An 18898-nucleotide genomic window follows, 5' to 3' on the forward strand; every position below is an offset into this window, starting at 1 on the left:
ATCCTGATTTCTGGGGCCTCATATTCCGGAAATTCTGTTTCTTTGTTACTAATGTTGTGGCCCCACCCCATAACAAAGAAAGAATTTCCGGAGGATGAGGCCCAAAAATCAGGATTTTAAAAAGATTCCCAGGTGATTCTAATGTGCAGCCAGGGTTGAGAACCACTGGTCTAAAGTCATCTGCTTGTTCCAAAGATCAGCTGTGTCTACAAGACCTCTGAGTGTCCTCAATTTGAAATCCCATGTTGGAGTAGCTTCCAATTGTGTGGAATTCTAAATTACTTCTTCAGCTGTTAAACATGAATCCAAGCATTGACTCTGTCTGGCATGTCACTGTTGTATTTGCTGTTTACAGTACCTGATAAGGTCCTTTCCAATGAAGTCAAGAGCAGCAGTTTTCCTATGATGTCTCTTCCAATAAATGAAATATCCTGTTTGAAGATCATGAACAGATGGTTTAGGAAAATATGTTGGAAAGATACACTAAACCTATAAGTGAAAGAACTGGGTATAGTTCAAGAGTCCCTTGCAATATTTTCCCATGTCACCATGCAGTATGACAAGTGTCTAATATTGGAGTAAAATCCCCAAATGCATGGACCCTCCAGTTACTAATTCATAAAGGAATAACCAATGTGTCCCCAAGGGAGTGGCCATAGAAACTATAAAAGCTAGTGAAAGTACCTTTGGCCAAGGGAGTTCAGGGTTTCTGAAAGTTTTGCTGATTTGTATTTAAGGATTGCCATTGGTCTTTTCAATCTTTTCAGAAGATTGTCCTATATAATAAAAGGCTAATATGCAAATAGACCAAACAGCGGAAAAACCCACCAACCAATCTCTATGACATGCGATTGACCACCAGGGGGCACACGTGGAACATAGAGGGCATTGGCAGCAGGCGGCAGAGTGTTGAACATGGTGGGTGTAGGCTGTGGCAGGATGGTGGAGCAGGTGAGTGGGGGCACCAGACCAAGGCAGGGCGCCAGTCATTGTCATTTGGGCGAGCCTCTGGTGGTCACTGAAAATTCTTTGCTCCCATGCACCGTGGTCCCACAAGGCGTTGCACCTGCTTCTGGCACGGGCCCCACTCGCACCCGCAGCTGGCGCCAGAGCAGCCACTTGCACCTGCTGCCGGTTCCCAGTGCCGGTCCTGATCACCCCTGAGGGCTTCTCCACCTCCCCTTGCTCCTGAGGGGCGATCGGGGAAGCAGCTGCTGCTCACACCTGCTGACAGGACCAGGCCCACTAGCCCCCATTGCTGGCACCAGCCCCAATTGCTCGGCACCATCAGAGTGTGGGAGCGGTGGTGGTGGGAGCAGGGCTGCTGGTAGACAGGGAACTGGGACTACAGTGGGAGGTGCCAATTGGGGGTGTGGAGGAGGGCCGAGACCAGCCCCTGTGCCCACAGCAGCCTCACGGCCCATGGTTCCTTTCAAGGTACACGAATTCGTGCACTGGGCCCCTAGTAGGGAATAAGGACAGTACAGTTTCTGAGCAGAGAGTAATGTCTTACAGATTTTTGTGTAATGGTTTCTGTTGAGTGTGTACTCCCAATCACTTGATATAAAAGTTGGGATGCCCCAAGTGGAAACCACAAAATCAAGCAGCTTTTCAGTGGGCATAAGGTTTGTAGCTTTTCAGCAAGGAAATACTTAAGCCTGCCCTGAAAAATGATATACAATAACTAAAACATATTCAGATCCCATAGAGGTTGGATGAATTCCATCTGAGCTTGTTGAATGTGTCATTGAGGCCTTGGGTCCTTTTTCTATCCCACCTTCGCAGTTTTAAAAGGACTAAGTTGCTGACAGGTGATACATGACCTGAAAGTAGCCTCAGCTGTGTTTTTAAGGTTTCCTCACCAATGTTGATTTAAATTAACAATCCAATGAACAAAGTAAACTGACAAACAAAATAGAAATGAGGCCTGGAGACATGGAACATACTGACAGCTGTCAGAGGGGAGGAAGAGGGGGGACTGGATGAAAGAAGAGATTCGCCAAAGAATGTTATGTTTTTAAAAGTAAGGCAGAATATTGGATGCATTTTTCTCCCTCAGAGCACCCTCACTGACAAGAATTGAGGACATTTTTTTGTCTTGGTTTTCTTTGATAAAATTAGACCCTCCTCCACCCCCCATTTTCCTTTTTACAATATCTGCAAGAGTCCTTATCAATAAGTGGTGTTTGGGAAGTGGTCTACACAGCTGTTTGATCTTTAGGGCCATGACTTTATTTTGGATCTCATCTCATTTTTATTCTAAAGCCATTTCAAAATGTATGCCAGGTTTTTTGGATTTTTTTTTGGTTCAGATACAGGGGTTATTTCCCATTATCATTCCTTTCTGTGAATTAGATGACCAATATCAGGTTTAGCTCCACTGACAAAATGAGATGAAGGGGCTGCTGTTATATCAGCATTTTCTTCAACTCTCAGGTGCTTTTAGAAGATACTTTCTAGTCTATACTTAAAACCTCCTATAGTTTCATCTTTAATCTTTTTTACATGATTTAATTATGGTCCAATCGATTTTTATTAAAATGTTTCAGGTGTGGCTTCTAGGATACTTTGCCTTATTTTTAAAGCCACTTTTTGACTCTTAAGTTTATTGTGAAAAGAAGGATCCAGTAGGTCCCTTTCTGGGTAAATCCAATCAGCTTTTACCCACAGAACTTGAGGTTCCAACCAACCAACATGTGTACAATTTGGTACAGATCAAGTAACAATGGTCACTATTCAAATGCACATGTTATAAATTATTTTATGAATATTTGTTGGTCTTATCTATGTTTCAAGAAGTCATTACAACTTTTAATTCAGCTTGAGTCCAAGGTTAAAATTCTATCATTTCCTGCACACCTAGCACATGGTAAGGATGAATTTTTAGAGGCAACTGGCATTGATGGTTGTAGGATAGTTGGGAAAAGGGAAAAAGTCTGGACAAGGGAAAGAGAGGATGCTTGACAGAGATGTGAAAGAAAAGAGATCAGAATTGAAGGGTAAGAGGGAAAAAAGGGCAGGATGTAGGGAAGCAACTGGAGGACATAGAGGAGGATTTACTAGGTAAATTAGTCTACTTTGTTGCTGTGACATAAGTTTGTCAAATGGCTTGTAGCTTTGGCCAAATATTCTTTTAGTGGAGCAATTTTTTTATTCAGATTTTTGTTTGGAGCCTCTGAATACCCACCAAAAAATGCTGCCCATTTGGACTGAGAAGTCTTATTTCCTTTCTTTTATAAGGAACCTTTCAAATGAACAATTTGTTAAGTCCAATGCTCCCTAGGGTACCCACTGAAGGCCTAGTCATAATCATGTCATTGGGAAAGATAGATAAAGGAATTAGGACTGTAATGAGAGTAAATACAAAGAGCAACAATTTCCCTGGAAAAGGAGATTTGGGTTTAGATGAGCCTCTGAGAGCTGGCAATAGTTGGTACAAAGAAAATGCTGTGCATCTCATATGTCAGGTCCCCAAACTGATGACTGGTTGCCTCCAAACACAGACCCAACAATCTGCACCCCCAGGCAGAAAGAATGTTCTCTCTGAATGAAAAAATAAAGCTCTGAGGACTAAAACTGGAGGCAGAGGGAGAACCTCATCCAGTTTTATTGGTGACCTACAACAAAGTTTGTCCAAATGGACAGTTCTGATAACTACAGAGTCACTGGTCTGCAGACAGTCAGGACAACCGGCTGATAAGGCATATGCCTGTGTTCTACCCAGTGATTGTCCTTCTTATGACAGATAACACCTTGAGACAGCACACCACGAAATGGTAACACAAATGCAGCCAACGGGAATGAAAAGAATTGTTTGATTCCACTAAGGAGGTCAAACAAACGGGAACTGATAACAACACCTGGGTGCAGATCTGAGACTAAATAACCAATTCCACACAAAGATAGTGGAGGGTGGACCTGGTGCTGACTTACCACATTGTTGTGGGCTCGACAAGAGGTGAGCAGCAAAGCTCAAGGGCTTCCACACCTGGATGAAGACTGGAGTCCATGCTCACGACCAGTGGAAACTGTATCTTGGTGGAACCTCCAAGGAAACTATGGAAATAAATGAAGATCACCTCAATGAAAACAAGCAAATGCTATTTACTCAGAGCTTGCTATAGGAAGAGAGTCACCACCATCACCTGAGTTTGGCAGAAACTCATATGTGTGTAGTGTAGTGGGAAAGCGCCAATGCAGGGGTGGGGAACATCGGCCCGTGGACTGTATAAGGCCCACAAAATCATGTGATTTGGCCCAGCCAAGGCACTAGGGGTGAGTTAATGAAATGTTTGACCAAATATAGCAGGCTGATTTTTAAGTTGATAATTTTGTATAGCCCACGAATGATGTTGTAAATATCTAAATGGCTCTTGGCAGAAAAAAGGTTCCCTACCCCTGCTCTAGTGGGAAAGGGGAAAGGTTTCAGGTGTGCCCTACCTAGAGGCTGTTGGTATGAGAAGCTGGAAGCAGGCTAACTAGAAGTGGGTCATCCAATATAATTTGTTAGGAATACGTATTTGGCTTTCTATGGTCAGTCCTAAGTTAAAAGTAGGGGGGAAAATTAGGGAAGCTGGCAGTTACTGACTAGGACCTGATTTGGGGCTGATGTTGTAGATGGACTCTTAGACTGGTAGCTATGGAGGAAGTGTGTCAGAGTTTTACTTGTATAGGGTGTCCCAAAATTCACGCAAGATTTGAATTTTGCATGAGCATTAACAACAACAAAAAAATAAAAGCCTAATTTTACTTGGTTTATTGAATCAGATTCTAGTATCTGTTGCCTTTTGATTTCAATCCCTTCAATTTGATAAGCATTACCAAGTACCAATTATGGCCCAGGAGCAGGGACAATGAAGACCAATGAAGACCAGGGCTTTGCGTATGTGCCAGCAAAGCCGTGGAGACCATTTACCCGATGTGCTATTCCATACATAACCCTATACTGTATACTTTATGAATCAATAAAAAATTTATAATTTTTAATTATAAACCTGTGTTTTCTATCAAAATTACTTCTTGCATAAATTTTGGGACAGTATATATAATCTTGTCATTGCCTGTTTGTATATTTAATCTCTCACCTTTCACTGAGGTTTTCGAAGTTATGATGTTGACTGCTTTGGTGATGTTGTCCAAAGTGTTGGTTACCTCTCCAGTCAGGGCATGGGTGAGCTGAGAATTTCACCAGACTTCCACAGTAGTCCAAACAGCAGTTGATCCAAGGAAAGAGCTGTGCCGTGAATGATCAGCTGAAATGATGAGTCCTAGTCGTAGGCTTATAACAAGTCCTCAGGCTTGAGCTTGCAATGAGTCTTCAGTCCCAGGGGGCAAGCACCAGTTACAAGGCAACCTCAGAGTCTCAATAAGAATCTGGCAATCAGGTTTTAGCTCTCAGTGACTCCAAGTCAAGAAGAAGGAGAAAGAATGGAAATCTTAGTTTGAAGGCGAAGGTGAGTTTGTAGCCAGATATTGAAGGGGTCTGGAAGAGCTGAAAACCTGGCAAGGATTGACAGTCTGTGCAAGGTGGAAGAATCCAGTTCAATACCAAACTGATTTTCCCACAGTGAAAGAGAAAGCTTGGTTACTAGATCAGACAAAGTCAGTCGAAAGCGATTACAGAAAGGTGCAACATAGCTCAAAGACAATGAAGAGGATCAGAATCTGAACATCCAGAGAGTCAGCTATTATTTCCTATTGAAACAAAATTTCTCACTACAGTCTCTCTTACCATTCTGGTCAAAAACAATCTCAAAGATAAAGAAAAAAAAACATTTTTTAAAGGATCAAACACAATCTCAAAGAAGTTATTCTTGATCACAAAATAAGGCTGGTCTCATTACATGTGGCCTGGTTATTTGCATAGATGCACCAAGAATGACAATTTACCACATAGGTTTTAGATTTGCTTTGCTGGAAGTTTTCATAAAGAATCTCAGATTGGACTTTTCAAAGCCTCTTGAGGGTAGGAAGCCAAGCCAAGAATTCACCCCCACTTTTCACCTGCAGCACCCAGTGATTTGATGGGCATTCCTCTCTTCCCGAGGTCCCCCAAAGCAGCCTAAGATTCCTGAGCCCGCCAGGAAGTGACCTTCCTCACTCACCTGTAAGGCTGGGAACCCTATGAAGCCAGTTACCAGGCCAGTCTTCCCAAGAGAGACTTGGTAAGAATTAGCCCCCACCCAGTCAACCTTAGTGCCTAGAAGCATCTGGTCATAGCTGATTAAATGAGCATCATTCTCAAATATGACATCATAGGCAAAGCCTCGGTTGCATAACCAATGTTTCCAATTATGGTCCACTTGTAAAAAAGGTGGACGGACTCTTATTGAATCTATGCAGATAACTGTATTGCCATGAAAAGAAGAGTACTCAATAAGACTTTCAGAATTGTGGAAAGGTGAGTCAGGGTGGAGCAGATAAATGTTTCATAGCTGTTTACAAGAGCACAGTCTACTAAATTGTTATGAGTGATAGATAGCTTAATAGAAAGTGGTCCTTATACCCAGAGAATAGAACATTAGGGCATCAGCACTGTTCCAAACAAAGCCCATATCCATCCATCAGCAGTTCATTCAGTCCCATGCCATCAAACCTGCCTCACTCTAACTTGGATTAGCAGTCTCATAAATCCATCTTCTTCTCAACTAAGGTTCTGGAAATCCTGACTGAGTCCACCAATAACCAAAGTTATTTAAGCAATGCCACCAGGAGCCTGTGTGCAAGAGTAGCTGGCACAGTTCTTCCCCATGGGTCTCTGAGACTGTCCTTTTTGGCTGAAGACAAAGCATTCAGGCAGGTGGCCGATCATTTCTGTTTACAAGAGCACCATCTACTAAATTGTTATGAGTGATAGATAGCTTCACAGAAAGCGGTTCCTTATATCCAGAAAATAGAACATTGATGCATCAGCTATTCCAAACAAAGTTCATATTCACGCAGTTTATTCAGTCCATTCAGTCCTAGGCAATTATTTTTTCTTCCACTTGAACTTGAGTCAGTAGTCCAATGAATGCACCTGCTTTCCAATAGAGGTCTGTAGCTCCTGACTCGATCCACTGGTGTGATTTTGTAGTTGCTTAAGCAATGCCATCAGAAGCCTGTACCCAAGAGTCCCTAGTATGGTCCTTTCCACCAGGCTCTAAGACGGTCTTTCTTTATTGAAGATGGAACTTTCTGTCCTACAGCTCATTGCATTCAATTTCATAGAAACATCAGGAGTCAAACAAAACACAAACAAAACTATCTATAGATGTCAAAAGACTAAAATTGGCTATTATTTACTTATTGATATTTTTCAAAAGGGAATAATCTAAAGAGGGTTTGTTACAACAATAATGCAATTAACAAGCATATCTGGTTGTTTCTGTGGCATGCGAAACAAAGTCAGTCCAAAAGAATGTTATACAAAATATCTATAAACACAAAGAGTTAAGTCTATTTTCAAAAAAAGGTGGATATTATATCTAGTTTATGAAAATGGAAGGACATCCTCTTCACAGAGAAAACATTTTCAGATATAACATATAAAAATCCTGAGACATTGGATGCCACCTATAACTAGCACATCCTTAGAATATGAAAAGTCTATCAAGCTTCTCAAGTAAATAGATTCAGCACATCTGGAATTGGTTTTAAACATCAATAGATTAATAAAACTCCACAGATAAGTGTTATGAATTCCAAATAGAAAACTACTGGCCTGCAATATATTAGATTCAAATTAAAGAAGTTACAACCAAGTTAATGTTTTCAAAAGTAATTGAAACTATGACCAATAACACTATGCTGCTTTTGTCTTATAGGCAAAGAACACAAGGACTTGGGTAAATAGAAACAAATCATTAACAGCAAAAACATTGACAATACTCTGGAACTTTCTCATACAGAATACAAGTGTTTAAATATTAATGTTAATAACATTTTACCCACACAAATTTAACCTAGGAAAGTTTAAGCATTTCTTCAGATTTGACAGTATTTTTAATGTAACTCATCATCGGCAACATATCAAATAGTCCTAAGTATTTCTAATATTTCTCTTTTCACAATGGGAAAGAACAAATCTTGGTGATTTTCCAGGGACTCTCTTGGAAATCACAAAGGCAATTTTAGGTGTTGACAAGGCTAATCAAATTTTGAGCTTGACACAACGTTAAGACCAAGGGGCCTTCAATTCTATGATAACTTCCTGTACTTTAACTTGTTTGTTCCATCTTAGGTGCAGATTTGGCCCATGTGCTTAACCACAACCAACATTTCCATTTCCTGTCTTGATTTTTTGGTTAGCAGAATATTTGAGGGAGCTTGTTAAGTTTCAAAAAACCCCTCCCACCACCAGCTTCACCACCGCCCTCCCTCCTACGTTCTACAGCTATCTCTGCATTTAAAGGCTTTGTCCACTCATCTCTTCCCTGAGACATTTCTGGCTTAGTCTTTGAGCATCTTCCTATTATAATACTCTCCTGCTCCCACTGCAGTATCCTCTTAATGAAATCTTTCATGCTCATGTCCAGATTGTATTTTTTTCTTTGACAGTAATGATGCCATGACTCTAATGGAGTATTGACTACCCCTCGAACCCTGCTTTCTTCACTCATGCATTAAGGCTGTTCTATTACTCTGTGTCCTTTCCTGGCTGGGGACATCGGGATCCACAGTGGTAAGTGATACCTCCTAACCCAGTGTTCCAAATGTTTGTCTATTGTCGCATGGTAAGGACTTGATTTTATTTTCCCTTTATTTTTGTCTTTTTTCTTCTATTTCTCTGTCTTCTTATTCTGCCATTTTTTAGTATGGTTAAAGCCCCTGATTCTCTCCCTGGAAATTGTACCTGGGCTAAAGTCCGAGATTGTCAGTCTATTGGTTGTCCCTCAGATCTCTTCATTGTGGGGTATGTCCTACAACATTGTGGTATCAATTCCACCCAATGGGGTATGTCCTACAACACTGTGGTATCAATTCCACCCAATTTCTTAAAAAATGGCAAAATTTTAGTAACGACCATTTAGAATTCCAATGGCCTTTTGAGGAACTTTTTCTCTCCTCTATCCCTCTCCTGAATTTTAGACTATTTGGGCTCATTCTGAGCAGAGCTCTTGAATCCACTGATTCCAATATCTCACCCAACAATGAACTGCTTTTATTGTTTGGTAGAAAGAAACAGAAAAATGTCTCGCCCACAAAAATGTTTCAGAGACGATTGTTTCTCTCAAAGAACATCCTCCTTCCTCAACAACTTTTAAGACCTGTCTCTTCTCATCACTCATCCTCCCAACTTCCCCTTTCTCCTTCTTCCCACCCTTAATCTCCCTTGAACCCTTTGGTTTCCCCCTTCACCACCTCTACATCCCCCCTACTCTGCCCACCCTTGTCAGACCTTTCCTTTCTCACTCCAGCCCTTCAACCTCCCTATAGTCATTGGAGACTTAAGTCCCTCTAACACTGCTGGGCTCCGGGGGAGCTCAGAGACATGAAGAGCAACAGCCTGAAAACACTAATAGGAAACAGGCTGGGTAATTTTCCCACTCAGATGGACTTCAGAGACCCCAGATGGCTGCGTGGTCTCTCCTCCATCCCTCTCCCGAAAATTAGTCCGCAGTCTCCATAGGATTGCTCATCATGGCAAAGGACATCTTCAAGGTCTGCTCCACAAACTCTAGTAAATATGCTTTAGCCCTTATATTGAGCTAGTTACTTCCATTTTCCCCATCTGCCAGAAATATAATTATTGTAAAAATGTAAAAAAAAAAAAACAACAAAAAAACCCAAATGTAAAAGTGAGGCAAGAATGCAAGTCAGCTCTTTTACATGAGCCAGTGAGTTTTGGATTTGGGGGTTTATGCCTAAACCATGGCTAAATTTTTAAAATTAAAAACTAAAGCTGTAAGTTACCTGTCTGTGTTCTTCTATATGTGTGTGCATGTAAGTGTGTATATATGTGTGTAGAATGCATGTGTAATATTTTCCTAATTACAAATTGCATTACCACATTAAATTATAAAATTATTTTTAGAAGCTCCTCCTGTTTTATTTGCTAAGAGATAAATAAGAGGCTACAATTTTTAATATTCCTAAAATTCTCAGAAGCTAAGGAAATTAAATTTCTAAAATACACAATATGTGGAGGGGTATTCTTACATAAACTTCCCAAAATGTTTTAAAAATTCAAGCTCACATGATATGAGTACATCTTTGGCAAATGAGACGAGTTTGATGTTATTGGTTTAATAAATACATCTAGGTCTTCTGAGTTGTCAACCTTGCAAAAATACATTTTTATTCTAATCAGATATGTTTTTCTTAAACTTATACAGCTTTACTGAACCTCTTTGTTTTATAACCTAGATATAGTACTGCTTTATTCTAACGATATGCTTGTTAAATTATGGTATATTATGTTTCAGGATTATTACATCTGACTTTTAAAGAATATGTTCCTCCATATTCATAAATTGGATGTAATATCCACTATTCTTTGAAAATGAAATAAATCATCATGTTTATGCATATTTTTAAAAAACTTTTGGACTAACATAAGTGTCACATAGGAAAATTTTCTTGTCAATTGTATTATTTTTATAATGAACTCTCATCACCTGTTCCCTTTTGAAAACTATTGAAAATATTAAGCATGAGCATTTTAAGTCTTTTATCAAATACAGATAGTTTTGTGTTTTACTCTGATGCTTTCCAAAGCATACACATTAGCTATCTGCCCGAATGCTTTGTCTTCAGCCAAAAAGGACAGTCTCAGAGACCCATGGGGAAGAACTGTGCCAGCTACTCTTGCACACAGGCTCCTGGTGGCATTGCTTAAATAACTTTGGTTATTGGTGGACTCAGTCAGGATTTCCAGAACCTTAGTTGAGAAGAAGATGGATTTATGAGACTGCTAATCCAAGTTAGAGTGAGGCAGGTTTGATGGCATGGGACTGAATGAACTGCTGATGGATGGATATGGGCTTTGTTTGGAATAGTGCTGATGCTCTCATGTTCTATTCTCTGGGTATAAGGACCACTTTCTATTAAGCTATCTATCACTCATAACAATTTAGTAGACTGTGCTCTTGTAAACAGCAATGAAACATTTATCTGCTCCACCCTGACTCACCTTTCCACAATTCTGAAAGTCTTATTGAGTACTCTTCTTTTCATGGCAATACAGTTATCTGCATAGATTCAATAAGAGTCCATCCACCTTTTTAACAAGTGGACCATAATTGGAAACATTGGTTATGCAACCAAGGCTTTGCCTATGATGTCATATTTGAGAATGATGCTCATTTAATCAGCTATGACCAGATGCTTCTAGGCACTAAGGTTGACTGGGTGGGGGCTAATGCTTACCAAGTCTCCCTTGGGAAGACTGGCCTGGTAACTGGCTTCATAGGGTTCCCAGCCTTACAGGTGAGTGAGGAAGGTCACTTCCTGGTGGGCTTAGGAATCTTAGGCTGCTTTGGGGGACCTCGGGAAGAGAGGAATGCCCATCAAATCACTGGGTGCTGCAGGTGAAAAGTGGGGGTGAATTTTTGGCTTGGCTTCCTACCCTCAAGAGGCTTTGAAAAGTCCAATCTGAGATTCTTTATGAAAACTTCCAGCAAAGCAAATCTAAAACCTATGTGGTAAATTGTCATTCTTGGTGCATCTATGCAAATAACCAGGCCACATGTAATGAGACCAGCCTTATTTTGTGATCAAGAATAACTTTTCTTTGAGATTGTGTTTGACCAGAATGGTAAGAGAGACTGTAGAGAGAAATTTTGTTTCAATAAAAAACTATAGCTGACTCTTCTGGATGATCAGATTCTGATCCTATTCATTGTCTTTGAGCTACGTTGCACCTTTCTGTAAATTTCAGGTAACGGATTAATATACAAACTCTGTCTTGTCTGGTAGATACTTGATTGGCTTCCTCTCCACTGTGGATAAACTAGTTTTGATACCAATTTATAAGTTTGATTTGGATTTGTTTACATCGTACACATAGTCAACTGAGCAAATCGTTCTATTTCCTTCAATATCTGGCTACAACCTTCCAAATTAATCTACCTTTTCTCCCTTCCTCTTGACTTTAAGTCACTGAGATCTAAACCCTGACTGCCCAGATCCTTATTGGGAGTCTAGATTGCTTTGTAGCAGGCCTTTTCCTCCAGGATTTAAGAAAACACTACAGGCTAAAGCCTGGCCACTTGTTATAAACCTGGGACTCATCACTGCAGTAGACCATGCATGGGCTGATTTCTCCCTTGAAAAGCTGCTGTCTGGGACACTATGGAATTCTGGAGAAATGTTCAGGTCATGTTTACCCACATCAGAATAGTAATTTAGATGCTGGACAACATCATAATATGATTCACAAAGCTGTGCTTCATAATTAAATGGTTTCATTCACTGAGCTCTTGAAATTCATTAGTTCAACTTCTGGCTCTTTATTCCTTCCCTTTGTGTTAACATTTCTCTTTTTTATTTTAGGGATCCCACTCTTAAGATGCCTGACCTAATGGACACTGAAACGACTGGCCTTTGCCAACACACAAACCAAACGTTTGCACCAGTCCTCTAGGGACATCACTGAGAAAATGCTGACTCTGAGGACCGTTCCACTCAGCCATCCCATGTTTGAAATATTTCTTATCCCTGTTTTGTTCAAGGACAGTCTCTCTGAGCCTGCCTTGAACAAGAAGAGGGACTGGCAAAGCTGGTTACACATCTATAGGTGGCTTTGCTGAGGACCACTAGGCCCTCAGCTCCATGTGAACTTCCTGCACTTGAGCTTGTTTGCTCCATGTCAGATGCAGAATCCCAACCCCATGAGCTTAATCACACACCAACTTTGCTGCCTCAACTCTTCTCTTAGTACATTATGTGATGCAGTTCAAGTCTAAGGGCTCCTCCCACACGCCAGCTTCAGCATTGCATCTCTCTTCCACTTTCCATGGGCACCTATCAATCTACCGCAGGCCTCTGCCTATGAAAGCGTGGCTTGCACACATCTTGCCTGAAACTTCTCTGGCTTAGGCTTTGAGGATCTCCTTGTTGCAAAACTCTTCCTTAATAATGTCTTTCTTTACTCAAGTGTAGATTTACATTGTTTTCCTTGACAACACAAAAGATATCATTTAGGATTTGATTTTTGGAAGGTAAAGCATAAAAAGTTGTCAAGAAGTTCGAACACTTGCCTCAGTAGGATCATGGATTACTGAGAAACTCTATTTAGTTATCTATTTAACCCAAATAATAATAATACAAATTTTTAAAAGTAGGCATAGGCCATACCATGATTATGAAGAACTTTTAAGTGAAAAGCCTTGTTCTCATAAATTATCAAGGATGTGATAAAGTCAACACAAAATGTAGGAAAGTACTCTGAGAAGACCCTTAATAGTTGTCTTCTAGGTAGATTACTCAAAATGTAAAGAAAAATAATCCAAGAAAAAATTTGTCATTTTAAGAGAGAAAATCCAATTTTAGTTTTTAAACTAAAGTTCTTATTTAAAATCTTATAAATAAACTCACCAAACCTAACACAAGTTTGACTATAAGAAATCAAATCTCCTTTCCATGAATCACCTACAACTTTCTTCATCCAGGCATGTGTTGTTTTTTTTATACAATGTTCTCTCTCTCTACACCTAATCATTTTACTTCAGAATAAAATTATTCTCATAGTCTTTAACAAAAGATATTCTGCCCACTTGGCATGCGAAGTTTTCTCTCTCTGCTACTACTGCTCCTATTAGAGTCTAATTCACATATGTTCAAATAATTTTATAACTACAGTCACTTCAATTGCACAGAGCAAACCAGGAGGCAGTGCAAGAAAAAGTTATTCACTGGATACTGTTTAAATAACAAAACAGATCTTATTAGAGCGACTGCACTAAGGAAAGGAGACTTCAGTGAAGAACTGAGCTCAATTTCCAATTCGGCAAAGATAGTTGGGCATGCAGAGCCAAGGGACAGAGTGAGGAGTCATTAGATAGAAAATTACTAAGAGGAACTTGATTAGATATCAAGGGCAGGGGGATTCTTTCTAAACTGGCGTAACAGAATTTTTACAGGCCAAGGTCTTAGACATTCAAGGCAGGGGATGTGATAAGGTGTTTCATCAGATATTGGGGGGTCGGGGGGGTGCTTCTTAAGATTCTTTGCTAAAATTGGGTTTAGTAGCCTAAGGTAGAGGTCTAGTCTACAAGAGGACTCATAAGAGCCTGACTAAAGTTTGGTCAAGGAGGGAATCTCTGTAGATAATTGTGAACTATCTTCATACATCAGTATTTTCTAGTAGACTAGCAGAGCTTATAAATATATGTCTCATAACTTTCTATAGCTATAAATAACTTCTTAATGTGGCAAAAATAAACATGTGCCTTAACAAACCCAAATATATAGTCTCTATATTATATAAAAATCAGAGCAAAAAGTATGAAAAAAATAAAATGATATTTTGTAATTAATGCTTCAGTATTTTATCTTATTTAGATACGTTCTAGGTATCTGATGAATTAACTCAATTTAGCATCAGTCCAAAGTTTTAAGTTATCAAAGTATTTTTGAAACTATCTTCAAGCTGATATACTATAAAACATAATTATATTTTAAGTAAAATTTGTCAGAATAATGAATTAATTTGACAAAATACAAATTTACACTTTTTATAACCTTAAAATATAATACCTAAAAGGAGAGCTTATTAAATCAGCAAACCTTTATAAGTTGGGGAAGAATAAAAATACAGGGTGTTCCAAAAAATGTTTACACACTTTTAATAATTATTAATTGATTTATTATTGGTTGATATTTATTAATAATTATTTATTATTGTTAATACTATTGATTGATATTTATTGATAATTATCAATTAATAAATAATTATTATTCATTCCAATGGGTTAGAACTGAAAATAAAGAAACACTGGAATTAGTAATTATTCAAAGTGCGTATACATTTTGGGGGACACTCTACATATGTTTGTATTATGCCTAATGATAACTCAGAAGATATAGCTGTTTTATCAGTTAAACCAATTAGAGGCCAGATGCACGAAATTCATGCACTCGGGGGTCCCTCAGCCTGGCCTGCACCCTCTCGCAGTCTGGGAGCCCTCGGGGGTTGTCCGACTGATGGCTTAGGCCCGCTTTAATCAGACATCCTTAGTGCTGCCGCAGAGGCAGGAGAGGCTCCTGCCACCACCTCTGCGCTCACCAGCTGTGAGCCCAGCTTCTGGCTGAGTGGCGCTTCCCCTGTGGGAGCGCATTAACCACCAGGGGGAAGCTCCTGTGTTGAGTCTCTGCTCCCCGATGGTCAGTGCGCTCCATAGCAACTGGTCATTCTGCCGTTCGGTTGATTATTAGCCTTTTATTGTATAGGATAATATTAAATTAATCTCATTTGCCAAAGTTGACCTCTATTATGTAAACTTTAATTTTTAGAACCTTTAAGTTGTGCCTATAAGTATATTTTTAACACATTAAAAGTATTAGAAATTTAATTTTGTTAATATCTGGAAATTTTGGGAATATGCCATTTGTATAAGGCCTTATTTAGTTAACCAAAATAGTGCTCTATAAATTTTTTTATACACTTACACAATGGAATACTATACAGCCATAAAAAGAAGGAAATCTTACCCTTGGCAACAGCGTGGATGGACTTGAGAGTATGATGATAAGTGAAATAGCTAGTCAAAGAAAGACAAATGCCATATGATTTCATTTATATGTGGAATCTAATGAATAAAATAAACTGACAAACAAAAAAGAAAGACTCATAAATACAGAGAACAGACTGATAGCTGTCAGAAGGGAGGGGGAAGGGGACTGGGTGATAAAGGTGAAGGGATTAAGAAAAAACACAAAAACAAAATTCACAGATAGACAACGATCATTACCAGAGGGAAAAGGAGGTGAGGGGATATAGGAGAGAGTAAAGTGGGTAATAAATGGTGATGGAAAGAGACATGACCTGTGGTTGTGAACACACAATACAGTAACAGATGATGTATTATAGAATTGTACCACTAAGGCTATATAATTCTATTAAGTAACGTAACCCCAATAAATTCAATTAAAAATTATAACCTAATCTAATTCCTAAAACTAGGAAAATAGTACATACCCAAGCTAGCTTAAGCACACTGAAATTTCAATTGCAGATAGTCAACCATGCAACAAAGAACAGGAAGCTGAAGTCTCTGTGGTTTGCCTTGTCAGCAGTTCTTGCCTTCCCAGTGGATACACATTCTTAATTGATTTGAGTCCAAAATAGGGAAAAATAAATAAAAAAGAGAAAAAAGTAACAAACTTGATTTTTTGACATGTTTTGCCCAATAGAGATAAGATACCTGTGAACCACTTAATTCTTTATAGAGATTGCCAAATGATCAGACTATAAAATAAAAAAACAAAACAAATCCAGTACCAAAAATTAACTAAGTATTCCCAAAAAGTCAAAATCAAATTCTTACCATTCTACCAACAGACAAGAGGCTGGAACATAGGACCAGGGTCAGAATTTACCTTTAGATCCCTGGGTTGCCTGTCAGGAATGGAGCACAGAAGGCTCCAAGTGGCCTTTTTACCTGGCAGGAGCAGACTAGAATCTGAAGGCAAGTCAAGGCACCAAACTGTCAAAGACAAAAAACAGACAAGTTAAGTTAGGAGACTAATATTATTGAGACTATTGCTGTAGGGAGCTCACCCAATCTGAAGTTCTTCAGATTGGTCTCAGCTTTTATAGGGAGAAATGATGAAAAAATACTCAAATTATGGTTTCCTGTGTGGTTAAGTAAACCACAAGCTTGGAAAAGGATTAGTCATCTAAGAAGGAAGTGGTTTTTTGAGCTAGCTTAAGCTCACTGAAATTTCAATTGCAGATAGTCAACCATGCAACAAAGAACAGGAAGCTGAAGTCTCTGTGGTTTGCCTTGTCAGCAGATTCAGGCAAAGGGGAGGAAGTTCGTTTAGTTTTGTCACATGAGAACAAAGATCGTATAGGAAAGAGTTTAAAGCATTTAAAAATAATGGTCTCATCTTGTCTAGTCTCTAGACCAGGGGTCCTCAAACTATGGCCCGCGGGCCACATGGGGCCCTCCGAAAACATTTATCCGGCCCGCCGGGTGGTTTTGCCACCACTGCCTGTCCTGCTTAGCAGCCGACTCATCCCGGGCCTGCAGTGCGCATCTGTGGAATGTCTGAGGGACAGTGAACTGGCCCCCTGTTTAAAAAGTTTGAGGACCTCTGCTCTAGACCAAGCATGTCAAACTTGCGGCCCTCAGGCCGCATGTGGCCCACAACAAATATTTGTTGTGGGCCAGCCAATATAATGGTATGTAAGAAATGTTTTAATAAAAATTTCATAACTTAATTTTTACAATGTCCTGTTATACATAACTAGTGGTCTGGTGCACAGATTCATGCACATTGAAAGGAAATTAATTAGAAGAAAGATTCATGCAGTAATTATGTTACTGCAAAAAATTTGCATATCAAAATAGTATATATAATATAGTATTATAAACTTAAAACACGTGTGCAATTAGCGCCAGTGAGAGCTTTATATGTATCACACATGTGCAAGTCAATGTGTATTTTAAATTGCCAATGTTCATCATATGTACTGGCCAGTCAGTCAGACGGTTGGACAGATGTATGGTCGGTCACTTAGCCTTTTATATATATAGACTACAGGCCCGGTGCACGGGATTCGTGCACTGGTGGGAGGCATGGCCTGCAGGGATCAGACCACTGTGGGAGCACCACTCATCCTGGTTAGCCAAGCGGCTGCTCCTGCTGTGGGAGCACTGCCCATCCCAGTCAGTCGCATGGCTGTGGACCCACCTCTGAGCGGCTGCTCTCACTATGGGAGCAGCCGCTCATCTTGGTCAGCCAAGCGGCTGTGGACCCACCCTCTGAGGAAGTGCATTGAGCACCAGGGGCAGCTCCTGTGTTGAGTGTCTGCCTCCTGGTGGTCAGTGCATATCATAGCGACTGGTCAATGGATCGCTCTGGTCATTCCGCCATTCAGTCACTGAGCTTTTATTATATAGGATTATTAATAATGAACTACAAGTTCACTAATGACTGATTACTATAATCGTGTTGCATTCATTTCCCTTATGCACCTTATGCACAGGCACCTCATTTCTCTCCACTAATACTAGCAGCAAATATTTTAGCAGCCGATTGCCATGTCATTAGTCTTGTACTGACTTGTTTGGTGTGCATAACAGGAAATATTTCGTTTTTGGAGAACAAGAAAAATAGGTTTATTTCGATTATGCTTATTAATTTGTGCAGTTATTCAGTGTCTGATAAGTTAATATTCAAGAAAAAATATTAATTTTTATTAAAATGTTCTATTATTTTATGTTAATGATTAGTCATTTGTTTCAGCCCTTTGTATTCAGCATGTCTCTATCGAAATAAACCTACATTCCTATGAAAATCGAAGCTTTTGTCTTTTTGTGGCCCACATAAACCTAAACCTTGTTTATTTGGCCCCTGTTAGCCTTTGAGTTTGACATGCTTGCTCTAGACTCTAGTAATGAGTCTAGACCACATTCTGATCTACTCTATAGTCCTCTAGACCTGAATCTAGGCTAAATCATGTCTCCTTCCCCTACCCTGCTGATTCTGCACGTAGTTTACTTACTTTTCCTGCCCCCCAACCTCTTTAAATGTAGCCTCTCTTTCTCCCACTTACCACCTCTATTCATTCTCTCCATTGGTCAAAATGCTGATCCAATCATTATATCACCTTATCCCTTTGAGGCTACTGCACTATGTTACTAAATGGTCTTCTTCCTTGCAGTCTTTACTTACAAGTTGTTCTTCAGGAAGCAGAGTGAACTAAAATGAAAATCTGATTTTGTTACTAATCTGTTCAAAATTTTCA

General features: G+C 39.5%; 1 long non-coding RNA gene across 1 annotated transcript in view; it reads right to left on the bottom strand.

Annotated features, from left to right (window-relative positions):
• Positions 1-5283, bottom strand: part of LOC106696728 — a 6673-nt gene extending 1390 nt beyond the window's left edge. The window contains exons 1-3 of the long non-coding RNA XR_001347673.2: positions 5085-5283; positions 3934-4056; positions 359-431 (exon numbers count right to left, since the gene is read on the bottom strand). This is a non-coding gene — a long non-coding RNA (uncharacterized LOC106696728). The remainder of the gene's footprint in view (positions 1-358; positions 432-3933; positions 4057-5084) is intronic.
• Between the last annotated feature and the right edge of the window lie 13615 nt (positions 5284-18898).

Source organism: Myotis lucifugus, unplaced genomic scaffold, assembly GCF_000147115.1.
Source record: "Myotis lucifugus unplaced genomic scaffold, Myoluc2.0 scaffold_27, whole genome shotgun sequence".
In the NCBI taxonomy this organism is placed as follows: Eukaryota; Metazoa; Chordata; class Mammalia; order Chiroptera; family Vespertilionidae; genus Myotis; species Myotis lucifugus.